This window comes from Microcaecilia unicolor, chromosome 1, assembly GCF_901765095.1.
Source record: "Microcaecilia unicolor chromosome 1, aMicUni1.1, whole genome shotgun sequence".
Lineage (NCBI taxonomy): Eukaryota > Metazoa > Chordata > Amphibia > Gymnophiona > Siphonopidae > Microcaecilia > Microcaecilia unicolor.
In genome coordinates this window covers 76,636,035-76,648,973 of record NC_044031.1, presented here as the reverse complement: position 1 = coordinate 76,648,973, position 12,939 = coordinate 76,636,035, and positions in this window count along the sequence as shown.

Sequence of the window (12,939 nt, the reverse complement as noted above, 5' to 3'; positions counted from 1 at the left end):
AGGTACAAATTGAATGTAGCACTTATTAAAATGGAGTTTGTCTTTCTATAAGATGAAACTTAGATCATAAGATAATAGAAAAAGGGGAAGTGAAACTGATATGCTAAGAATAAGATGTTCTGGCAGAAGAGAAAAACATGTTGACAAAAGAGGAAATTGCGAAATAACTTGCAATAGCTGGAACGGAAAGAGTTGGGTACAGAACAACAGATGGCAGGACACGACAGTTTAACCACAGAAATTGAGAAATAGTTGAAAAAAAACAGGTCCCAAAATAGGTCCAGCCATAGACTTCTATTGAGAGAAGAGAGTATAAAAGAAGGGTGATTTGGGCTTAATTTCGGAGTCCGTCCCCAACGCCTTGAAAGCAGCGAAGTTCTGTCCGGTTACTTCCAGAATCGGTACCGAACTGAAGACCCTACTCGGGGTGAGCTGTCAGACTGAATCTGTAATTTGTACCAACTTGAAGACTTGTGTTTGGGTAAGAAATAAATTATACTTATCTTCCTAAAACTATGTTTGTCTTAATTTCTGTCTATTCCTTATTTCCTTTTTATTCTACCAACGAAATTAGAAAATACAATTGACACTCATTGCCTGTACAAAATACTGTTACATTTTAATAGAATACATTTGGGTACACAGATAACTAATGATTCATTTAGATCCTGATAGACATAAGACCATGATCATGGGCCTTATCTTAGAGTCAGTTGTACACCAGGAATATTACTGGGATGGACTTTCAAGAGAATTTAGGCAGGCAGCCCAACAGATAATGGAAGCGCAGACCTTTTGTCCTTGGAAAAGGGTACTCCTGGTGCGCAAAGCGGGCCAATAGATAGAATTTACAGATGCTATATTGGAGAAACAGGCCAGATGCTTAAGACAAGATTCAATTTACATAGACATCATATAAACAATGCTGGTGCCAGCAGGGTTCCCACGCCTGTTGGGCAACATTTTACAAGACCAGGACACTGCACCAGTGACTTCACAGTGAGAATCCTCAAAGGTAACTTTAAAACCATACAAGAACGTAAGACCTTTGAAGTCAGAATGATTGAATATTTTAACACCCAACAGAAAGGACTTAACAAGGACCTGGGGTTCCTAGCCCATTATAAACCATAAAGCTGTATGTCTCTGTTGATCACCCTCCCCTCACCTGTCCACACCCACCCTGTTAGAATACCAAAGATATACTTTGATGTCCCCATGCATACTTCCTACCCACCCCCATCCTCCCACCCTGTCAGACTGTCATAGCAATGCTTGAATGTTTTTCACTTATATACACTGTCAGCTAGCACATTTGCTTATTTCCGATCTGACGAAGAAGGGCAACCTTCGAAAGCTAATCAAGAAATGTATTAAGTTATGTCCAATAAAAAAGGTATCATCTTATTTTCTTTTCCATGTTTTATTTTGTTTGATTTCTATTGATAACCTTAAGAGTGGACTAACACGGCTACCACACTCCTCTACTATGCAATGCCAGAAGCCTAATAAAATAAGATGGAAAAGTTAGAGTATGTTGGATTTTCAGGTACTTGTGACCTGAATTGTCCACATCTCTTGCACTTGCTCACATTAAATATCGTTTGCCATTTGGATACCCAGTCTCCCAGTCTCATTAGAGATATTCTGTAAATACACATATATCTTAGTGCATATTTTACAGGAAGGAGTACACATGGGCAGAGTCTGGTCTGGATGAAGCATGGGTGGGACTCACACTTATGTGTGCAACTTATAAGTTACATGTGTATCTCCAATTTTTAGGCTCTATGGCTGGAAGAAGAGCTCATGCCTAACCTAATGTTTTTTAAAGCAAACTAAAGGGTCATTTTACTAAGCCACAGTAAAAAGTGGCCTATGTTAGTGTGGGCATCTGTTTTGGACATGTGCTGGGCCATTTTTTTTAACCGACGCTGGGAAAAGGGGCTTTTTTAATGGGCCGGGAAATGGGCGTGCACTGAAATTAAAACTAGCATGCATCTATTTACATTCTGAGTCCTTACCGCCACCCATTGACCTAATGGTAAAGGCTCACGTGCTACCTGCATGGTAACCATATAGCATGCACCAACTGCTGATTACCGCCAGGAACGCCCCCGTGGTAGAAATTAGAAAATAATTTTCTACCGTGGGATTTGGCGCATGCCAAACTCAGAATTACTGCTGTGTGCACCGACAAGCCTGGCGGTAGTGTTGATTTGGTGTATGCTACCTACACATTAGCCCTCCTGCACCTTAGTAAAATGGCCCCTAAGTGCCTACTTTCCTTTATAGAAAAGGTGCCATATAGGTACACAATTATAGGATTGTTCTTCATGTGCCCGAAAATTCCATTAAAGTCCTTTACAGCTTGTACCCCTAAATTATTCCACTCGCAAAAGTTTGCTATACACTGACAGATTAAGCTGTACCGCATTTTTTCTTAACTAATTTTCCTGGTTATGAAAGGTAGACTTTTCATAACGTGATCATGCTATATCCTTTCTTCATTATGCAGTTTGAGTTCACAATATTTCGAGAACATGTGTGTTCAAATTGTAATTGAAATGCCAAAGTAGCAGATGATGATTACTTAGGAAAATATAATTAAACACAAAAGTAGTGTAATGAGTGATTGTGTATGAGAAAAATAATTATGCTTGATCCTACTTTAACAGTTTTTAATTATAACATTTTAAAAGATAGGTTTGTGTTTGTACTGCAACAATCTGATATGCATATAAAATTCATGAATTGAACATTTAGGGGCCCTTTTACTAAAGGGTTGGTGCGCTGCAATAGATTTGCTATGCACCAGTCTGGAACTACCACTGGGCTACTGCACCAGCCTGGCAATAATTCTGCCCCCAGCATGCACCATTTCTGGTGCTACAGAAATTTCTCTATTTTTACCACCGCATTAGCGCAGGAGCCCTTACCATCACCTCAATGGGTGGAGTAAGTGATTCCCCCCCCCCCCCCCCGAAATGGCCGCACGGCAAGTGTGAACTTACCCATTTCTTTTTTTTTTTTTTGCCCTTTTTACCCTCCATGATCAAAGGGGCCTTGACACATAGCAAAAACAGGCGCTGCTGCTAGCGCAGGGCCCTTTATTCCACAACTTGGTAAAAGGGCCTCTTACTGAATAGAGACAGATGAGAAAGTAGCAGGTAAAATGACAAAATGATTAGCAAAAAGTGGATTCTGGTTATACCCCAAAATATTGTTACACATCAATTTTCAAGACCACATAGACTTCTAGTACAATTCCTGCAAATGTAAAGGAAAATTGTAGCTCCATACGAGTTAGTCGGGTGCAGTAGGTATTTTCCTGTCTGCATAGCGCTTACGATGTTATTCTGCACTTAGGCAATGGAGGAGACTTCACCTGGTAGATGTGTGGCAGCACTGCTCACTGTCGGGCAGAGTGCCTAGTTTTGATATACTTTATCTGGATTTTCAAAACGCGCTTGACAAATTCCTTAATGAGACTGTCCTGAGAATGTTAAAAGATCACGGAATGGGAGATAATGTCTTATTGCGGATTAGGAACTGGTTGAAAAAGAGAATAAAGTAGAGCTAAATGGCCAACTTTCTTACAGGAGGAAGGTAAAATAGTGAAGGGTATCAAGGATCTATGATAGAAGCACTTTTTAAAAAAACTATAAATTATCTGGAAATGGGAACAATGAGTGAGGTGATTAAATATCTAGATGACTCAACATTATTTAAAGTTGTTAAATCACAAGCGGCTTGTGAGAAATTGCAGGAGGACCTTGCAAGAATGGAAGACTTGGCATCTCTACATTTACCTCCAGATTCTATATAGCGTACCTAGAGACCTGTGCCAAAATTGAGGCGTATTCTATAACAAGGTGTGTAACTTCATTGGCTTAATGTGTTAATCAGTGTTGATAACGGTACTTAACAAGCAATAATGAGCACTAATTGGCAGTGAGAATTTACGTGCAAAACTCGCTAAGCATATTCTGTAATAAACTGCACCTACATTCTAATGCGTGCAATTCAAAAGGGGCAGGGAAATGTGCATTTCATTGACGTTCCAAAATTTAAATGTGTAGTTATAGAATATGGTACAGTACACGTAGATTGTCCTGCAGGGTTTACGCCATATTTTCATTGGTGTAAATGGAGGTGCATAGTGTTAGACGCTGGGATATCAACTACGCAAATTCTATATACCGCTCCTAAATCTAGATACCGCTTATAGAATATGCTTAGGCGGAAATGTTTACCACATAAATTTTTTTAGACATCTTATATATTCTTATATAGCATCTGGCCCTTAAATGAGGACAAGTGCAATGTGATGTATATAAATAATTCAAACTACATGAAGTTAGGTTCCATATTAGGGGTCACTACCCAGGAAAATGGCCTCGGTGTCATCTTGGACAATACATTGAAGTTCTTAGCTCAATGTGTGGTGGAAACTAAGGGCCCTGTTTACTAAAGTGGAAACTCAAACGGATCAAACAGTTCTTCCCAAGGGAAACTTTCCATAATATAATTCAAACAATGGTACTATCACATATTGACTACTGTAAGGCCGTATATGCGGGATGCAAAGAACAGTACTTAAGGAAACTCCAGACCACGCAGAACACGGCAGCTAGATTCATTTTCGGAAAGACAAGATTCGAAAGTGCCTAACCCCTACGCGAAATACTGCACTGACTACCAATCAAGGAATGAAAAGCCTTCAAAATTTGCATTCTGGTCCACAAAATAATCTATGGTCTGGCCCCAACCTACATGACCGAACTTATCGACTTACCAACTAGAAACATCATCGAATCATCAAGAACGTTTCTAAACCTGCATTACCCAAACTGTAAAATACAAATCAACATATGCATACAGCTTTTCCTACATTTGCACCCAGCTCTGGAACGCTTTACCTAGAAACATTAGAACTGCGAACACCAATCTAAAATTTTGAAAAGACCTCAAGACTCACCTCTTCCAGAAAGCCTACCCAGCAGACCTGAACTAATTCATGAACAATGCATCACATCTTTCGATCTAAGAAATGAACAATACCCCTTCCACATAATCCTATTACTTCAAACTGTACAAATTTTACCACTCCAGTTATAATTAAGTGTACTTCTACCCTTATCCTACCCTGTATTGCTCACTAGAAGCTGTAGTCCCATCCCTGGAGACTTATCAGCCTCATTGGGATTACTTCTCTCTATATGCTACTATGTATTCATCCCAGAGTTGTATTCTCTTTTCCGGAACCTTATCAGCTTCCTTGCACCTACTGTTACTCTATTTTCCACACTGTATATATTCCCGGAGTTGGTACTCTCCCCTCCGCAAACTGTAAGCCACATTGAGCCTACTGCTATGCGGGAAATGTGGGATACAAATGTAATAAATAAATTAAGTGCACTAGCATTTTTAGCGCACGCACAAAATTAGCATGCTCTAACTGTGTAGGCGCCCATAGGAATTTTGTGGGTGCCTACACAGTTGGCGTGCTAATGGTTAGCACAGCTTAGTAAACAAGGCCCTAAGAAAACAAATGTTAGGTGTTATTAGGAAAGAAATAGAGAATAAAATAGAGAAAATTTTAATGACTCTGTATCGACCCTTCATGAAGATCTCCAAGATTATTTTATCTTCCATATGCCACCCAATGAGACGCCTTTCAGGTGCTGTACAGTAAAATATAAAATACAATTGGAGGAGCTAAGTGCATTCATGCTATTTGTCACCAAAGATAATGCGCCCTAGTGGACATTTCTGGGCATCCCTTTGTACTTACTGCATCTTAAGTTTGTCTGTTGAGGTGCTGCAAATGCAAAAACTTAATGCATTTCAGTAAATGACCCCCATAATATATTTGTTTTTGTTACATTTGTACCCTGCGCTTTCCCACTCATGGCAGGCTCAATGCAGGGTTAAGTGACTTGCCCAGAGTCACAAGGAGCTGCCTGTGCCTGAAGTGGGAATTGAACTCAGTTCCTCAGGACCAGAGTCCACCACCCTAACCACTAGGCCACTCCTCTACACTCCTCCAAATATATGCACATGCATTTTTCTGAAAAATGAATTGTACATTTTCATAGATGTTGGACTCCAGAATTAACTGTCATCTTGTCTTGTGCAAGCAGTTTAAAGTGTTTGTATGATAATAAACTTACCTTCTAATATTTAATTGTGGTAGTTAGCAGTTTTATCAAACATAGGCCTCTGTGTTTGAATATAATCTGGATACTTATCATATGGATGATTCAATGTTTTTTATATACTGAATTTGATTTGGTTAGAAAGGCAGTATATCAAATATTATAAATTGATATTCAGCACTTCTACAGGCTCTGAATATCCAAATTCAGCAACAACCCCCCCCCCCCCCCCCCCCCGATATCCAAAACTATTTAACTGGCCAGGAACAGCTCCTGGCTGGTTAAATAAGCTTTAAGCACATAACCACGGATATTCAGTGGGAGATGGTCAGTTACCTCTCACTGAACATCCCAGTTAGCAGCAATCTGCTAACCGGCTATATTGCGCAACATAGGCAGTTAAACGCAGATATTCATCACCTAACTGGCTATGTCGAGTGGTCAGAATAGGCCGCTTAAATAGCAGACCTATCTTTGACAGCTAAAAAGTTAACCAGTTAGCACTGAATACAAGCACTGCCGCTTAACTTCTTAACGGCCAAAATAAAACCATATATTCAATGCTGGTCGCCAGATATGGCCTAACATTGAATATCCAAGGTTTGATGCCAGCAGCAGGCAGTAAATGCATTGCATTTTGGGCCCAGCAGTGACTAGTGACAATATCCGGTCAGTGGTGATTTCAAGCCACTAAGGGGGAGGTTCTGTATTTGGCACCTAAAACTTTGGTGTGGAAATCAGTGTTTACTAAGCATAGCATATAAATGGCACCTAGATTTAGGCACCGTATATAGAATATGCTTAGTTGATATCTCTACGCCTAAAACTATGTTATACTACTAACCTGGGTAAATTATCTTAATTATCGGTCAAATTCAGCTAATATCCTTAATAATTAATGACCTATTCTTCTGTTATCAAAATTATCAACAAATTTTTATTAAATACAATATCCCATTAGATTTAACACACACCTAAACATATTTATATTAACACCTGTGACACTCTATAAGCCATTTTTCACAAACATAAAACGTCATCAAACGTCACCAATGAAAATGTGGTGTAAATCCCGGCGCATAGATTTAGGTGCATTGAGCTATATTCTATACCTGCACATATAAATTCTGGAATGCCCACGCAATGCCAATTCCCCACCCACTACCACGCCCCTTGTTGTTTGTGTGCATTAGAAGTTAGACGCACTGCGTTACAGAATGGGCTTAGCGAGTCATGTGCGTAAGTTCTAATTATTGCCAATTAATGCTTGTTAGCTATTATCAATGCTGATTAGCTTGTTAAGCCAATTAAATTATGCGCATTATTTCAGCACAGATCTCTAGGCACGCTATACAGAATTCGGGGCTAAGTAGACAGCTAGCCGAATAAAGTTAGGACAGCCTTTTTGCTGTTCTAACTTTTCCAGATGGTCAGCAGACTGAGTATTCCTGCTAACCAAGGGCGTCTTTTACTATAGTATGCTCATGTTTTTAGCGCACGCTAAAATTGTGGGCGTGCTAAACATTAGAGACACCCATAGGACTTCATTGGTGTCTCTAACTTTTAGCGCACGCCAAAAACATCAGTGTGCCTTAGTAAAAGACCCTCCAAATAACTTTCCAGCTGTACCCCACATCCTGCCCTAGGCTACCCTTGCTCTAGCTGGATAGTGCCGAGGTGGACAGCGGAAACATTCAGTAGTACTATCTGGTCAGAGGTGATGAATATTTTACTGGCCAGTACATATCCAGTTGGTAGCATCAGCTAACCAGACAAGGTGGAAGTTATCAATGTGAGCTACTGTGAAGACATTTTATTTTACTGTTAACCTCAGTTATTGGTAGCTAGGTTTCTTTGCATAAAATGAAACCTATGCTAAAATAGCATGAGTTAATGATAAAATAACATGTCAACAGCAGCCTGCATTTATAAGTTCCTCCCCACCCCATGTGCTTCCAAATATTAACCCTCTAAGTTCTACACCGAGTTTGAAAAATTACATTTCTTCTGTTTTATGAAACAGGTACACAGAGGGGTTGAATAAGCACAAGTTTGAAAACTGAGAACATTATGATCAACAGTCAAGTCTTTAACCTTAGCTACAGACCATCTGCAAGTAATTAATAGTCATTCAGATACAATTAGATTGAAAATTGCAAATAAGAAGATGGCCCAGAAGTTCAGTGGGTTTCTCCCCTGGGTCATCCACTTCCTAGGATTGGAGGTGCTGCAGAGGCAGCATTCACAGCCCTGGGAGAAGAGGGAGACCTAGTTTTTGTTCATCTAGGAAATAATTTTATACCACAGCTCTATCCAGTGCAACAGGTGTATCTATCTTATAAGTTACACTAATTTTCAAAGGGAAAAGCATGGAATGCACTTTCCTTCTGAAAATTAACTTATAGCAAGCATACACATTTACACATCATCTTTGGCATAAACAGATTTCCTATTTCCCTTTGTGCAAATTCACAGGTGTTTTATAAAGTAGGCATATGAGTTCTGGAAACATCTCTGCCCAGGTCAGATAATCCTACAGTATATAGAACTTTATTTGTTTGTTGAGATTTATTAATCGCCTTTATGAAGAGATTCACCCCAAGGTGGTGTACAGCAGGTACGGTTTAACCTAACTTACAATTTTGTTATTTATGCACAATGTTTTTTAAAAATCCATTTCTGCAGTGTTTAAAGCTGCTTTTCCCACATAAACCTCTTTTAAAATGACCTCAGTGGCCAGATTTAGGACCTATGATTGCAGGTTTCCAGAAGGAGTCCTGAAGCATGGCCTACAACTGAGGACTTTCACTGTGAAGAATGAGCAAAGTTAATAGACAGTGGATATAAATGAAAAAAATCCCCATATAGTTGCAAATGATCCCGTGGCACTAGATTCCAGCACTGGCTCTGATTGAGCTAGAAGCCCAGTAATGGACCTCAAAATAAATAGATATATCAAAAGTAAAGGGGGTAAATTCAGAAAGATAACTCTTTCATGAAGTGGAATGCCGCAAGGATCTGAACTAGGACTGGTGCTATTTAACATATTTATAAATGATCTGGAAATCGGAACGACAAGTGAGGTGATTACATTTGTAGATGATACACAACTATTCAACACTTTTAAAACACATGCAGACTGTGAAAAATTTCAGGAAAACCTTAGGAAATTGGAAGACTGGCATCCAAGTGGCAGATGAAATTTAATGTCGACAAATGCAAAGTGATGCACATTAGGAAGAATAATCCAAACCATAGGGCCTGATTTACATAGCTGTGCTACCTATTCTCAGTGTGGCAAATGAGAGGAATCCATTCAGTTCCTATGGGCTTCCTCTCATTTGCCAAGCGGGAATTGCTAGCATGGCTTTGTAAAAGAAGCCCATGGTTATTTGATGCTAGGGTATACCTTAGGAGCCTGCACCCAAAAAAATGATCTCAGTGTCATATAAGACAATACACTGAACTCTTCTATTGAGTGTGTGGCAGAAGCCAAAAAAGGAAACAGGATGCATGGAATTATTAGCAAATAATAGAGAATAAAACAGAGAATATCATAATTGTATCACTCCACGGTGCAAACTCACCTTGTATATTGCATTCAATTCTGGTTGCCGTATCACAAAAAGGGTAGCAGAATTAGAAAAGGTTCAAAGAAAGGCGACCAAAATGATAAAGATGATTGAACTCCTCTCACATGAGGAAAGGCTAAAGAGGTTAGGGCTCTTCACCTTGGAAAAGAGATGGCTGGGGGGGGGGGGGGGTTATAATAGAGGTCTACAAAATCCTGAGTGGTATAGAATGGGTAAAAATGAATCACTTTTTTTTTCTCTCTTTCAAAAAGTACAGACTGGGGGACACTCAATGAAGTTACATGGATATACTTTTAAAACGAATAGGTGGAAATATTTTTTTAACTAAATGAATAGTTAAGCTCTGGAACTCGTTGCCAGAGGATGTGTTTACAGTGGTTAGCATATCAGGTTTAAAAAAGGTTTGGACAAGTTCCTGGAAGAAAAGTCTGTTATTGAGATAGACATAGCGGAAGTCACTGCTTGCCATAGGATTGGTAGTATGGAATCTTGCTACTATTTGGGATTCTGCTGGATACTTGTGACCTGGATTGGCCACTGTTGGAAGCAGGATATTGGGCTAGATGGACCATTGGTCTGACCCAGTATGGCTATTCTTATGTTCTAAGCAGAAGATTAAAGGGGGGATTCATCAAGCAGCATTAGGATCTAGAGCTGCAGGGCAGGAACATTAGGGTGTGGCTTTGCATGGCCCAATGTTCTAAGCCCACAGGAATAACATTGCTTGTGAGGTGGTTAGCAAGCAGCGTTATTCTCTTGGTCTGGGATTCAGCAACCTGTGGTACCAGGATTCCACAGGTTGCTGAATCCCATGGGCATAGTTTGGGGGTGAGGGGGGGCTTTGCACCCCCAAATGAGGTGCTCCTCCCTGGCAACCCCGAGGAACCGCAAACTTACATGCTCTTCCCTTTCCTTCCCTGCTGCTCACTCACTCACTCACTTCCTCCCCCTACCTGGCAAAGCATAACGCAAACATGTGCGGGGTTGTACACTTGCTGTGCGCGTCACTGCCGGCCTCCCTCCTTCTCCCTCACTCGCCTCATAATATAAGTCCCTGTTTCTGGAGAAAGGAGGGAAGCTGGCAGCGGCACATACTCAAGCACGGCCCCTTGCACGTTTTTGTTTTGTTTTGTAGCAGCGCCGATGGAGAGAGTGAGCGAGAGAGAGGCAGGAAAGGGCAGGGTAAAGCACAGAAGCTCGCGGTTCCTCCTGGCTGCCATAGCAGCAGCCAGGAGGAGTAACTAGTAGTTTGGCACAATGGCACCTATGTCCCTAACCTTTCTGGGGGCGGGGGGGGGGGGGTAGAGAGAGTGAGTGAGAGGACAGGTGAGGCAGGGAAGGGGAGTGAGGGAGGACATTGATAAAAGGATGAGGCAGAGATGTTCGATGGAGGGATGAAGGGGAGACGCTGGATGGAAAGGAATGAGAGAGATGGAAGATCCTGCAAAGGGAAGAGAGAGAGAGGGGGAGATGGAGGGAGCAGAGGAGAGAGGAAATTTGCTGGATATGGATGGATGGAGAAGAGGGCAGGGGAGAATGGAGAGTTGCTGGACATGGATGGATGGATGGAGGGGAGGTCAGGGGAGAGTTGCTGGACATGGATGGATGGATGGATGGAAGGGAGGGAATACAGGAAGGAGATGTACATGGATGAAGGGAAGGGAAGAGAGGAGAAATGCTGGACATGGATGGAATGGAGGGCAGGGAAGAGAGGAGAAATGTTGGACAAGGATGTAGGGAAGGAAAGATGAAGGAGATGCCATGAATGGAGGAGAAGGGAGAGGAGAAATGCTGGACATTAATGGAGGGGAGGGAAGACAGGAAGTAGATGAACATGGATGGAGGGGAGGGATTGAGGAGAAATGCTGGATATGGATGGAGGGAAAACTGCTGAATTTAAGGGCTGGATCAGAACACTTTGAGGGCAGATGCTAAAACTGGAGGAAGGATAGGGACAGGGCTACAGATGGTAGACAGGACGCATAAGGACACAGAAGGATGGTGGACATGGTTAGTGAAAAAATGGAAAGAAGACACTGCATAAAACTGAAAACATTGGGAGCAAAGCGAATAAAAAACTAAATGATCAGACAACAAAGGTAGAAAAAAGTATTTTATTCAGAATTTATTAATTGGAATATGTCAGCTTTTGGAAATGTACATCTGTGATATTTTGCATATAAGTTTCAATTTCTCTAGTACATGCCGAGTCTGACTTCTTGAGGTAAGTTTCCAGTTCAGTATTTTGCCTTCATATTTTTTATTTCTAGTTCCTTGTGTCATGTCTGTTGTGTCATGTGTTTTTCATGTGTGATCAAGGTGCAGTATTCTGCTAGTGTGTAATATTTGCAGCCCTTTTTGTTTTGTTTTGTTTTTCATGAGGTAGTGTATTGGTGTTTCAGAGCCTGGTATAATTACAGTTCTGCCTTTCCACGCATAAGGTTGTAGCTCATCCTGTCCTTGGAATTAGTGCTGTTATGGTTTGCTAAGGTTATGAGATTGTTTTTGCACAAGTTTGTGTATAGTGTTTTGCAGTGGAGAGATTGTGTGTTGGCCTTACTGAGGTGGCACCAAAACATCAGAAAGGGTTTTAGAGCCTAAATCATGACATACTGCCTCTTGAAGGATCTACATAAAGAGCCTATGCATTTCTAAGGTCAACATTGGCATGGTATGGGAAAGGGGGTGGGGAAATACTACTGGAGAGGAAGAGGGAGTGCTGGGTAAGGAGGAAGGAAGGGAGAAAGAGCTGGCTTGATATTTTTTTTGTTACATTTGTACCCCGCGCTTTCCTACTCATGGCAGGCTCAATGCGGCAGGCAATGGAGGGTTAAGTGAGTTACTCAGAGTTACAAGGAGCTGCCTGTGACGGGAATCGAACTCAGTTCCTCAGGACCAAAGTCCACCACCCTAACCACTAGGCCACTCCTCCACTCATACATATTTATTATGGTTATTCCCAAAAAAAGCCAGTTCTTTCTCCCTTCCTTCCTTCCTTCCTCCATATTAGCATATTCATTTGCATATATATATATGCAAGTGAATATGCTAATATACTCCACCCCATCCTTTGCCCCCCCCCCAAATGAAACAGTCAAACTACGCCCATGCCCTTGGGACATCAAGCTACAGTAAAGGGCCTTTTCATTTGGGAACTACTGACACAGCAGGACTTCTCAGCTGCC